Here is an 11,127-nt window from a genome sequence, read left to right on the forward strand (position 1 = left end):
CGCTATCCCACCTCAAAGAAAGAACTTGTAGTCGTAGTACAGGTTAGCCAAGAGTCAAAGCTGGCTTGCTGCAATCAAACCCCACAATCCTTTCATTGAAACATGATGCATATGTAGATAGTTCTGATGTAAGACTTGCTGAGTACCTTTGTACTCACGGTTGCTTTATTTATGTTTTGCAGTGAAGACTTAGACTCATTAAAAGGTTCTACGCGATGTGTTCGATGTTGACCGGAATAGCTTGGGAATCCCAGACAGAGGTCTGGCTCCTTTGGTAGGGTCGTAGTAGCTTTGAGGCTCTTCCAGCCACTTTTAGTAGATGTCTATACCCAGACATGATTTGCTTCCGCTTATTGTTTGTACGATTTGAGTGTCGGGTCACGAGACCCCTGTTTGTAATATCATACTATGTTGACTCTTATGAGTCTTTAATAAATGCTTGAGTCATAGAGTTATGTTGTGATGCCATGTTGTATCTACACATATCGTGCATAATGTGTGTATGTTTGAAATGCATTATATATGTAGGATTCGACACCTAGTTTTTTTCCTTTAGTAGTACTCTTTACAGGGAAATGCCTCTTTGTGATTCCATCGAGCCTTGGTAGTTTGCTACTGCTCGGAACACATTGATTGACCGGCATGTATCCTTCTTTGCTGCTGTGTCTGTCCCCTCGGGGAAATGTCACACGGTGTAATGGAGTCCTTGTAGCTTGCTACGACTCGTCTACACACGCTGATGACCGACACCTGCTTTGCTGGGTTATGTATGCCTGTCCTTGTACGGTTGTACCGCTGGGGTTTATAACTAGTCATGTCGACCCGGGTTCTTTGTCGTTTGAACGCTAGCAACATATTCATATACGTGAGCCAAAAGACGCAAACGGTCCCGGCCAAGGTAAGGTGGCAGCCGCGGAGTAGTAGCTTTGGTAGGGTCGTAGTAGCTTTCAGGCTCTTCTAGCCACTTTTAATAGATGTCTGTACCCAGACATGATTTGCTTCTCCTTGTTGTTTGTACGATTTGAGTGTCGGGTCACGAGACCCCTGTTTGTAATATCATACTATGTTGACTCTTATGAGTCTTTAATAAATGCTTGAGTCATAGAGTTATGTTGTGATGCCATGTTGTATCTACACATTGTAGGGGAACGTCGCATGGGAAACAAAAAATTTCCTACGCCCACGAAGACCTATCATGGTGATGTCCATCTACGAGAGGGGATGTGTGATCTACGTACCCTTGTAGACCGTACAGCAGAAGCGTTAGTGAACGCGGTTGATGTAGTGGAACGTCCTCACGTCCCTCGATCCGCCCCGCGAACCGTCCCGCGATCAGTCCCACGATCTAGTGTCGAACGGACGGCACTTCCGCGTTCAGCACACGTACAGCTCGACGATGATCTCGGCCTTCTTGATCCAGCAAGAGAGACGGAGAGGTAGAAGAGTTCTCCGACAGCGTGACGGCGCTCCGGAGGTTGGTGATGATCTTGTCTCAGCAGGGCTCCGCCCGAGCTCCGCAGAAACGCGATCTAGAGGAAAAACCGTGGAGGTATGTGGTCGGGCTGCCGTGGAAAAGTCGTCTCAAATCAGCCCTAAAACCTCCGTATATATAGGTGGGAGAGGGGGGGCCTTGCCTTGGGGCTCAAGGAGCCCCAAGGGGGTCGGCCGAGCCAAGGGGGGAAGGTCTCCCCCCCCAAACCGAGTCCAACTTGGTTTGGTGGGTGGAGTCCTTCTTTCCTTTCCCACCTCCCCCTTTTTTTTCTCTTTGATTTTCTTCCTATGGCGCATAGGGCCTTCTTGGGCGGTCCCACCAGCCCATTAAGGAATGGTGTGCTACCCCCAAGGCCTATGGGCTTCCCCGGGGTGGGTTGCCCCCCCGGTGAACTCCCGGAACCCATTCGTCATTCCCGGTACATTCCCGGTAACTCCGAAAACCTTCCGGTAATCAAATGAGGTCATCCTATATATCAATCTTCATTTCCGGACCATTCCGGAAACCCTCGTGACGTCCGTGATCTCATTCGGGACTTCGAACAATATTCAGTAACCAACCATATAACTCAAATACGCATAAAACAACATCGAACCTTAAGTGTGCAGACCCTGCGGGTTCGAGAACTATGTAGATATGACCCGAGAGGCTCCTCGGTCAATATCCAATATGTACAATGTTATGTATGTGTGTATCACTATCAAGATTCAATATGAACAATCCTCTCACATTGGGTGCATGACCATAAAAGATGTTACTCATAGAAATAGAACAACCATTATTCTCTGACTTAAAAGAGTAACCGTCTCGCAATAAAGAAGATCCAAATATAATGTTCATGCTCAACGCATGCACTAAATAAAAATGATTCAAGTTCATAACTAATCCTGATGGTAACTGAAGTGAAACTGTGCCGACGGCGATTGCATCAACCTTGGAACCATTCCTACGCGCATCGTCACTTCATCTTTCGCCAGCCTTCGTCTATTCCGCAGTTCCTGTTTCGAGTTGCAAATATGAGCAACAGAACCGGTATCGAATACCCAGGCACTACTACGAGAGCCGGTTAAGTACACATCAATAACATGTATATCGAATATACCTGATTTTTCTTTGGCCGCCTTCTTATCTGCCAGATACTTGGTGCAATTGCGTTTCCAGTGACCCATACCCTTGCAATAGTAACACTCTGTTTCAGGCTTAGGTCCAGTTTTGGGTTTCTTCGTTGGATTGGCAACAGGCTTGCCGCTCTTCCTTGAATTACCCTTCTTGCCTTTGCCGTGTCTCTTGAAACTAGTGGTCTTATTCACCATCAACACTTGATGCTCTTTACGGAGTTCAGACTCTGCGACTTTCAGCATCGCAAACAACTCGCCGGGAGACTTGTTCATTCCTTGCATGTTGTAGTTCAACACAAAGCCTTTATAGCTTGGCGGTAGTGATTGAAGGATTCTGTCAGTGATAGCCTCTTGCGGGAGTTCAATCCCCAGCTCAGCTAGACGGTTTGAGTACCCAGACATTTTGAGCACATGTTCACTGACAGACGAGTTCTCCTCCATCTTGCAAGCATAGAATTTATCGGAGGTCTCATACCTCTCGATCCGGGCGTTCTTCTGAAAGATAAACTTCAACTCCTGGAACATTTCAAATGCTCCATGACGCTCAAAGCGACGTTGAAGTCCCGGTTCTAAGCCATACAAGACTGCACATTGAACTACTGAGTAGTCCTCCTTACGTGCTAACCAAGCGTTCTTAACATCCTGATCAGCCGTAGCGGGTGGTTCATCTCCTAGTGCAGCATTAAGGACATAATCCTTCTTCCCAGCTTGTAAGATTAGCTTAAGATTACGAGCCCAGTCTATAAAGTTGGTTCCATCATCTTTCAACTTAGCTTTCTCTAGGAACGTATTAAAATTCAGGGTGACTGTCGCGTGAGCCATGATCTACAACACAAATATATTCAAAGTGGACTTAGACTATGTTCAAGATAATTAGAGTTTAACTTAATCAAATTATTTGCTAAACTCCCACTCAAAAAGTACATCTCTCTAGTCATTTGAGTGGTTCATGATCCACTTACACTAGCTCAAGTCCGATCATCACGTGAGTTGAGCATAGTTTCAGTGGTAAGCATCCCTATGCTAATCATATCATCTATATGATTCATGATCGACCTTTCGGTCTCATGTGTTCCGAGGCCATGTATGCACATGCTAGGCTCGTCAAGATTAACCCGAGTGTTCCGCGTACGCAACTGTTTTGCACCGGTTGTATGTGAACGTTGAGTCTATCACACCCGATCATCACGTGGTGTCCCGAAACGACGAACTGTAGCAACGGTGCATAGTCGGGGAGAACACAATTTCGTCTTGAAATTTTAGTGAGAGATCACCTCATAATGCTACCGTCGTTCTAAGCAAAATAAGGTGCATAAAAGGATTAACATCACATGCAATTCATAAGTGACATGATATGGCCATCATCACGTGCTCCTTGATCTCCATCACCAAAGCACCGGCACGATCTTCTTGTCACCGGCGCCACACCATGATCTCCATCAACGTGTCGCCATCGGGGTTGTTGTGCTACTCATGCTATTACTACTAAAGCTACATCCTAGCAAAATAGTAAACGCATCTGCAAGCACAAACGTTAGTATAAAGACAACCCTATGGCTCCTGCCGGTTGCCGTACCATCGACGTGCAAGTCGATATTATCTATTACAACATGATCATCTCATACATCCAATATATCACATCACATCGTTGGCCATATCACATCACAAGCATACCCTGCAAAAACAAGTTAGACGTCCTCTAATTTTGTTGTTGCATGTTTTACGTGGTGACCATGGGTATCTAGTAGGATCGCATCTTACTTACGCAAACACCACAACGGAGATATATGAGTTGCTCTTTAACCTCATCCAAGGACCTCCTCGATCAAATCCGATTCAACTAAAGTTGGAGAAACTGACACTTGCCAGTCATCTTTGAGCAACGGGGTTACTCGCAGCGATGAAACCAGTCTCTCGTAAGCGTACGAGTAATGTCGGTCCAAGCCGCTTCAATCCAACAATACCGCGGAATCAAGAAAAGACTAAGGAGGGCAGCAAAACGCACATCACCGCCCACAAAAACTTTTGTGTTCTACTCGAGAAGACATCTACGCATGAACCTAGCTCATGATGCCACTGTAGGGGAACGTCGCATGGGAAACAAAATTTTTCCAACGCGCACGAAGACCTATCATGGTGATGTACATCTACGAGAGGGGATGTGTGATCTACGTACCCTTGTAGACCGTACAGCAGAAGCGTTAGTGGACGCGGTTGATGTAGTGGAACGTCCTCACGTCCCTCGATCCGCCCCGTGAACCGTCCCGCGATCAGTCCCACGATCTAGTGCCGAACGGACGGCACCTCCGCGTTCAGCACACGTACAGCTCGACAATGATCTCGGCCTTCTTGATCCAACAAGAGAGATGGAGAGGTAGAAGAGTTCTCCGGCAGCGTGACGGTGCTCCGGAGGTTGGTGATGATCTTGTCTCAGCAGGGCTCCACCCGAGCTCCGCAGAAACACGATCTAGAGGAAAAACCGTGGAGGTATGTGGTCGGGCTGCTGTGGAAAAGTCGTCTCAAATCAGCCCTAAAACCTCCGTATATATAGGTGGGAGAGGGGGGGCCTTGCCTTGGGGCTCAAGGAGCCCCAAGGGGGTCGGCCGAGCCAAGGGGGGAAGGTCTCCCCCCCAAACCGAGTCCAACTTGGTTTGGTGGGTGGAGTCCTTCTTTCCTTTCCCACCTCCCTTTTTTTTCTTTTCTCTTTGATTTTCTTCCTATGGTGCATAGGGCCTTCTTGGGCTGTCCCACCAGCCCACTAAGGACTGGTGTGCCACCCCCAAGGCCTATGGGCTCCCCCGGGGTGGGTTGCCCCCCCGGTGAACTCCCGGAACCCATTCGTCATTCCCGGTACATTCCCGGTAACTCCGAAAACCTTCCGGTAATCAAATGAGGTCATCCTATATATCAATCTTTGTTTCCGGACCATTCCGGAAACCCTCGTGACGTCCGTGATCTCAGCCGGGACTCCCAACAACATTCGGTAGCCAACCATATAACTCAAATACGCATAAAACAACGTCGAACCTTAAGTGTGCAGACCCTGCGGGTTCGAGAACTATGTAGACATGACCCGAGAGGCTCCTCGGTCAATATCCAATAGCGGGACCTGGATGCCCATATTGGATCCTACATATTCTACGGAGATCTTATCGTTTGAACCTCAGTGCCAAGGATTCATATAATCCCGTATGTCATTCCCTTTGTCCTTCGGTATGTTACTTGCCCGAGATTCGATCGTCAGTATCCGCATAGCTATTTCAATCTCGTTTACCGGCAAGTCTCCTTACTCGTTCCGTAATACAAGATCCCGCAACTTACAATAAGTCACATTGCTTGCAAGGCTTGTGTGTGATGTTGTATTACCGAGTGGGCCCCGAGATACCTCTCCGTCACACGGAGTGACAAATCCCAGTCTTGATCCATTCTAACTCAACGAACACCTTCGGAAATACCTGTAGAGCATCTTTATAGTCACCCAGTTACGTTGCGACGTTTGATACACATAAAGTATTCCTCCGGTGTTAGTGAGTTATATGATCTCATGGTCATAGGAACAAATACTTGACACGCACAAAACAGTAGCAACAAAATGACACGATCAACATGCTACGTCTATTAGTTTGGGTCTAGTCCATCACGTGATTCTCCTAATGACGTGATCCAGTTATCAAGCAACAACACCTTGTTCATAATCAGAAGACACTGACTATCTTTGATCAACTGGCTAGCCAACTAGAGGCTTGCTAGGGACAGTGTTTTGTCTATGTATCCACACATGTAAATGAGTCTTAATTAAATACAATTATAGCATGGATAATAAACGATTATCTTGATATAGGAATTATAATAATAACTATATTTATTATTTCCTCTAGGGCATAATTCCAACAGTCTCCCACTTGTACTAGAGTCAATAATCTAGCCCTCACTTCATCATGTGAATTACATTGTAATAAATCTAACACCCATACAGTTCTGGTGTTGATCATGCTTAGGCCGTGGAAGAGGTTTAGTCAGCGGGTCTGCTACATTCAGATCCGTGTGCACTTTGCATATATTTACGTCCTTGCCTTCGACGTAGTCGCGGATGAGGTTGAAGCGCCGTTTGATGTGTCTGGACTTCTTGTGAAACCGTGGTTCCTTTGCTAAGGCAATGGCACCCATGTTGTCACAGAACAAGGTTATTGGATTCAGTGCGCTTGGCACCACTCCAAGATCCGTCATGAACTGCTTCATCCAGACACCCTCCTTAGCCGCCTCCGAGGCAGCCATGTACTCCGCTTCACATGTAGAATCTGCTACGACGCTTTGCTTGGAACTGCACCAGCTTACTGCACCCCCATTAAGAATAAATACGTATCCGGTTTGCGACTTAGAGTCGTCCGGATCTGTGTCAAAGCTTGCATCGACGTAACCTTTTACGGCGAGCTCTTCGTCACCTCCATACACGAGAAACATCTCCTTAGTCCTTTTTAGGTACTTCAGGATATTCTTGACCGCTGTCCAGTGATCCACTCCTGGATTACTCTGGAACCTACCTGCCATACTTATGGCCAGGCTAACATCCGGTCTAGTGCACAGCATTGCATACATGATAGAACCTATGGCTGAAGCATAGGGGACGGAGCGTATATGCTCTCTATCCTCATCAGTTGCTGGGCACTGAGTCTTACTCAATCTCGTACCTTGTAAAACTGACAAGAACCCCTTCTTGGACTGTTCCATTTTGAACCTCTTCAAAACTTTATCAAGGTATGTGCTTTGTGAAAGTCCTATCAGGCGTTTTGATCTATCCCTATAGATCTTAATGCCTAGAATGTAAGCAGCTTCTCCTAGGTCCTTCATAGAGAAACTTTTATTCAAGTAATCCTTTATGCTCTCCAAAAACTCTACATTGTTTCCAATCAACAATATGTCATCCACATATAATATTAGAAACGCCACAGAGCTCCCACTCACTTTCTTGTAAATACAAGATTCTCCAACCACTTGTATAAACCCAAATGCTTTGATCACCTCATCAAAGCGTTTGTTCCAACTCCGAGATGCTTGCACCAGTCCATAAATGGATCGCTGGAGCTTGCACACCTTGTTAGCATTCTTAGGATCGAAAAAACCTTCGGGTTGCATCATATACAATTCTTCCTTAAGGAATCCGTTAAGGAACGCCGTTTTGACATCCATCTGCCAGATTTCATAATCAAAAAATGCATCTATTGCTAACATGATTCTGACGGACTTAAGCATCGCCACGGGTGAGAATGTCTCATCGTAGTCAACTCCTTGAACTTGTGAAAAACCCTTTGCCACAAGTCGAGCTTTATAAACGGTCACATTGCCGTCAGCATCCGTCTTCCTCTTAAAGATCCATTTGTTCTGAATAGCCTTGCGGCCCTCAGGCAGTACTTCCAAAGTCCACACTTTGTTCTCATACATGGATCCTATCTCGGACTTCATGGATTCTAGCCATTTGTTGGAATCTGGGCCCACCATTGCTTCTTCATAATTTGCAGGTTCATTGTTGTCCAACAACATGATTGATAAGACGGGATTACCGTACCACTCTGGAGCAGCACGTGGTCTCGTCGACCTGCGTGGTTCGACAGAAACATGAACCGGAGTTTCATGATCATTATCATTAACGTCCTCCTCAACCGGCGTCGCAACGACAGAGGTTTCCCCTTGCCCTGCGCCACCATCCAGAGGGATCATAGGTTCGACAACCTCATCAAGTTCTATCTTCCTCCCACTCAATTCTCTCGAGAGAAACTCCTTCTCGAGAAAAGCTCCGTTTTTAGCAACAAACACTTTGCCCTCGGATTTGAGATAGAAGGTGTACCCAACTGTCTCTTTTGGGTGACCTATGAAGATGCACTTTTCCGCTTTGGGTTCCAACTTTTCAGGCTGAAGCTTTTTGACATAAGCATCACATCCCCAAACTTTAAGAAACGAGAACTTTGGCCTTTTGCCATACCACAGTTCGTATGGTGTCGTCTCAACGGATTTTGATGGTGCCCTATTTAAAGTGAATGCAGCTGTTTCTAATGCATAACCCCAAAACGATAACGGCAAATCGGTAAGAGACATCATAGATCACACCATCTCTAATAAAGTACGATTACGACGTTCGAACACACCATTACGCTGTGGTGTTCCAGGCGGTGTCAACTGTGAAACAATTCCACATTGTCTTAAGTGAGCACCAAACTTGAAACTCAGATATTCACCCCCACGATCAGACCGTAGGAACTTGGTCTTCTTGTTACGATGATTTTCAACTTCACTCTGAAATTGCTTGAACTTTTCAAATGTTTCAGACTTGTGCTTCATTAAGTAGACATAACCATATCTACTCAAATCGTCAATGAAGGTGAGAAAATAACGATATCCGCCGCGTGCCTCTACGCTCATCGGACCACACACATCGGTATGTATGATTTCCAACAAGTCACTTGCATGCTCCATTGTTCCGGAGAACGGAGTTTTAGTCATCTTGCCCATGAGGCATGGTTCGCACGTGTCAAGTGAATCAAAGTCAAGTGACTCCAAAAGTCCATCGGCATGGAGTTTCTTCATGTGCTTTACACCAATATGACCTAAGCGGCAATGCCACAAAAATATGGCGCTATCATTGTTAACTCTAACTTTTTTGGTCTCAATGTTATGTATGTGTGTATCGCTATCAAGATTCAATATGAACAATCCTCTCACATTGGGTGCATGACCATAAAAGATGTTACTCATAGAAATAGAACAACCATTATTCTCTAACTTAAAAGAGTAACCGTCTCGCAATAAACAAGATTCAGATATAATGTTCATGCTCAACGCAGGCACTAAATAACAATGATTCAAGTTCATAACTAATCCTGATGGTAACTGAAGTGAAACTGTGCCGACGGCGATTGCATCAACCTTGGAACCATTTCCTACGCGCATCGTCACTTCATCTTTCGCTAGCCTTCGTCTATTCCGCAGTTCCTGTTTCGAGTTGCAAATATGAGCAACAAAACTGGTATCGAATACCCAGGCACTACTACGAGAGCCGGTTAAGTACGCATCAATAACATGTATATCGAATATACCTGATTTTTCTTTGGCCGCCTTCTTATCTGCCAGATACTTGGGGCAATTGCACCTCCAGTGACCCATACCCTTGCAATAGTAACACTCTGTTTCAGGCTTAGGTCCAGTTTTGGGTTTCTTCGTTGGATTGGCAACAAGCTTTCCGCTCTTCCTTGAATTACCCTTCTTGCCTTTGCCGTTTCTCTTGAAACTAGTGGTCTTATTCACCATCAACACTTGATGCTCTTTACGGAGTTCAGACTCTGCGACTTTCAGCATCGCAAACAACTCGCGGGGAGACTTGTTCATCCCTTGCATGTTGTAGTTCAACACAAAGCCTTTATAGCTTGGCGGCAGTGATTGAAGGATTCTGTCAGTGATAGCCTCTTGCGGGAGTTCAATCCCCAGCTCAGCTAGACGGTTTGAGTACCCAGACATTTTGAGCACATGTTCACTGACAGACGAGTTCTCCTCCATCTTGCAAGCATAGAATTTATCGGAGGTCTCATACCTCTCGATCCGGGCGTTCTTCTGAAAGATAAACTTCAACTCCTGGAACATCTCAAATGCTCCATGACACTCAAAGCGACGTTTAAGTCCCGGTTCTAAGCCATACAAGACTGCACATTGAACTACTGAGTAGTCCTCCTTACGTGCTAACCAAGCGTTCTTAACATCCTGATCAGCCGTAGCGGGTGGTTCATCTCCTAGTGCAGCATTAAGGACATAATCCTTCTTCCCAGCTTGTAAGATTAGCTTAAGATTACGAGCCCAGTCTGTAAAGTTGGTTCCATCATCTTTCAACTTAGCTTTCTCTAGGAACGTATTAAAATTCAGGGTGACTGTCGCGTGAGCCATGATCTACAACACAAATATATTCAAAGTGGACTTAGACTATGTTCAAGATAATTAGAGCTTAACTTACTCAAATTATTTGCTAATCATATCATCTATATGATTCATAATCGACCTTTCGGTCTCATGTGTTCCGAGGCCATGTCTGCACATGCTAGGCTCGTCAAGCTTAACCCGAGTGTTCCGCGTGCGCAACTGTTTTGCACCCGTTGTATGTGAACGTTGAGTCTATCACACCCGATCATCACGTGGTGTCTCGAAACGACAAACTGTAGCAACGGTGCACAGTCGGGGAGAACACAATTTCGTCTTGAAATTTTAGTGAGAGATCACCTCATAATGCTACCGTCGTTCTAAGCAAAATAAGGTGCATAAAAGGATTAACATCACATGCAATTCATAAGTGACATGATATGGCCATCATCACGTACTCCTTGATCTCCATCACCAAAGCACCGGCACGATATTCTTGTCATCGGCGCCACACCATGATCTCCATCAACGTGTCGCCATCGGGATTGTCGTGCTACTCATGCTATTACTACTAAAGCTACATCCTAGCAAAATAGTAAACGCATCTGCAAGCACAAACGT

Source organism: Hordeum vulgare, chromosome 2H, assembly GCF_904849725.1.
Source record: "Hordeum vulgare subsp. vulgare chromosome 2H, MorexV3_pseudomolecules_assembly, whole genome shotgun sequence".
Lineage (NCBI taxonomy): Eukaryota > Viridiplantae > Streptophyta > Magnoliopsida > Poales > Poaceae > Hordeum > Hordeum vulgare.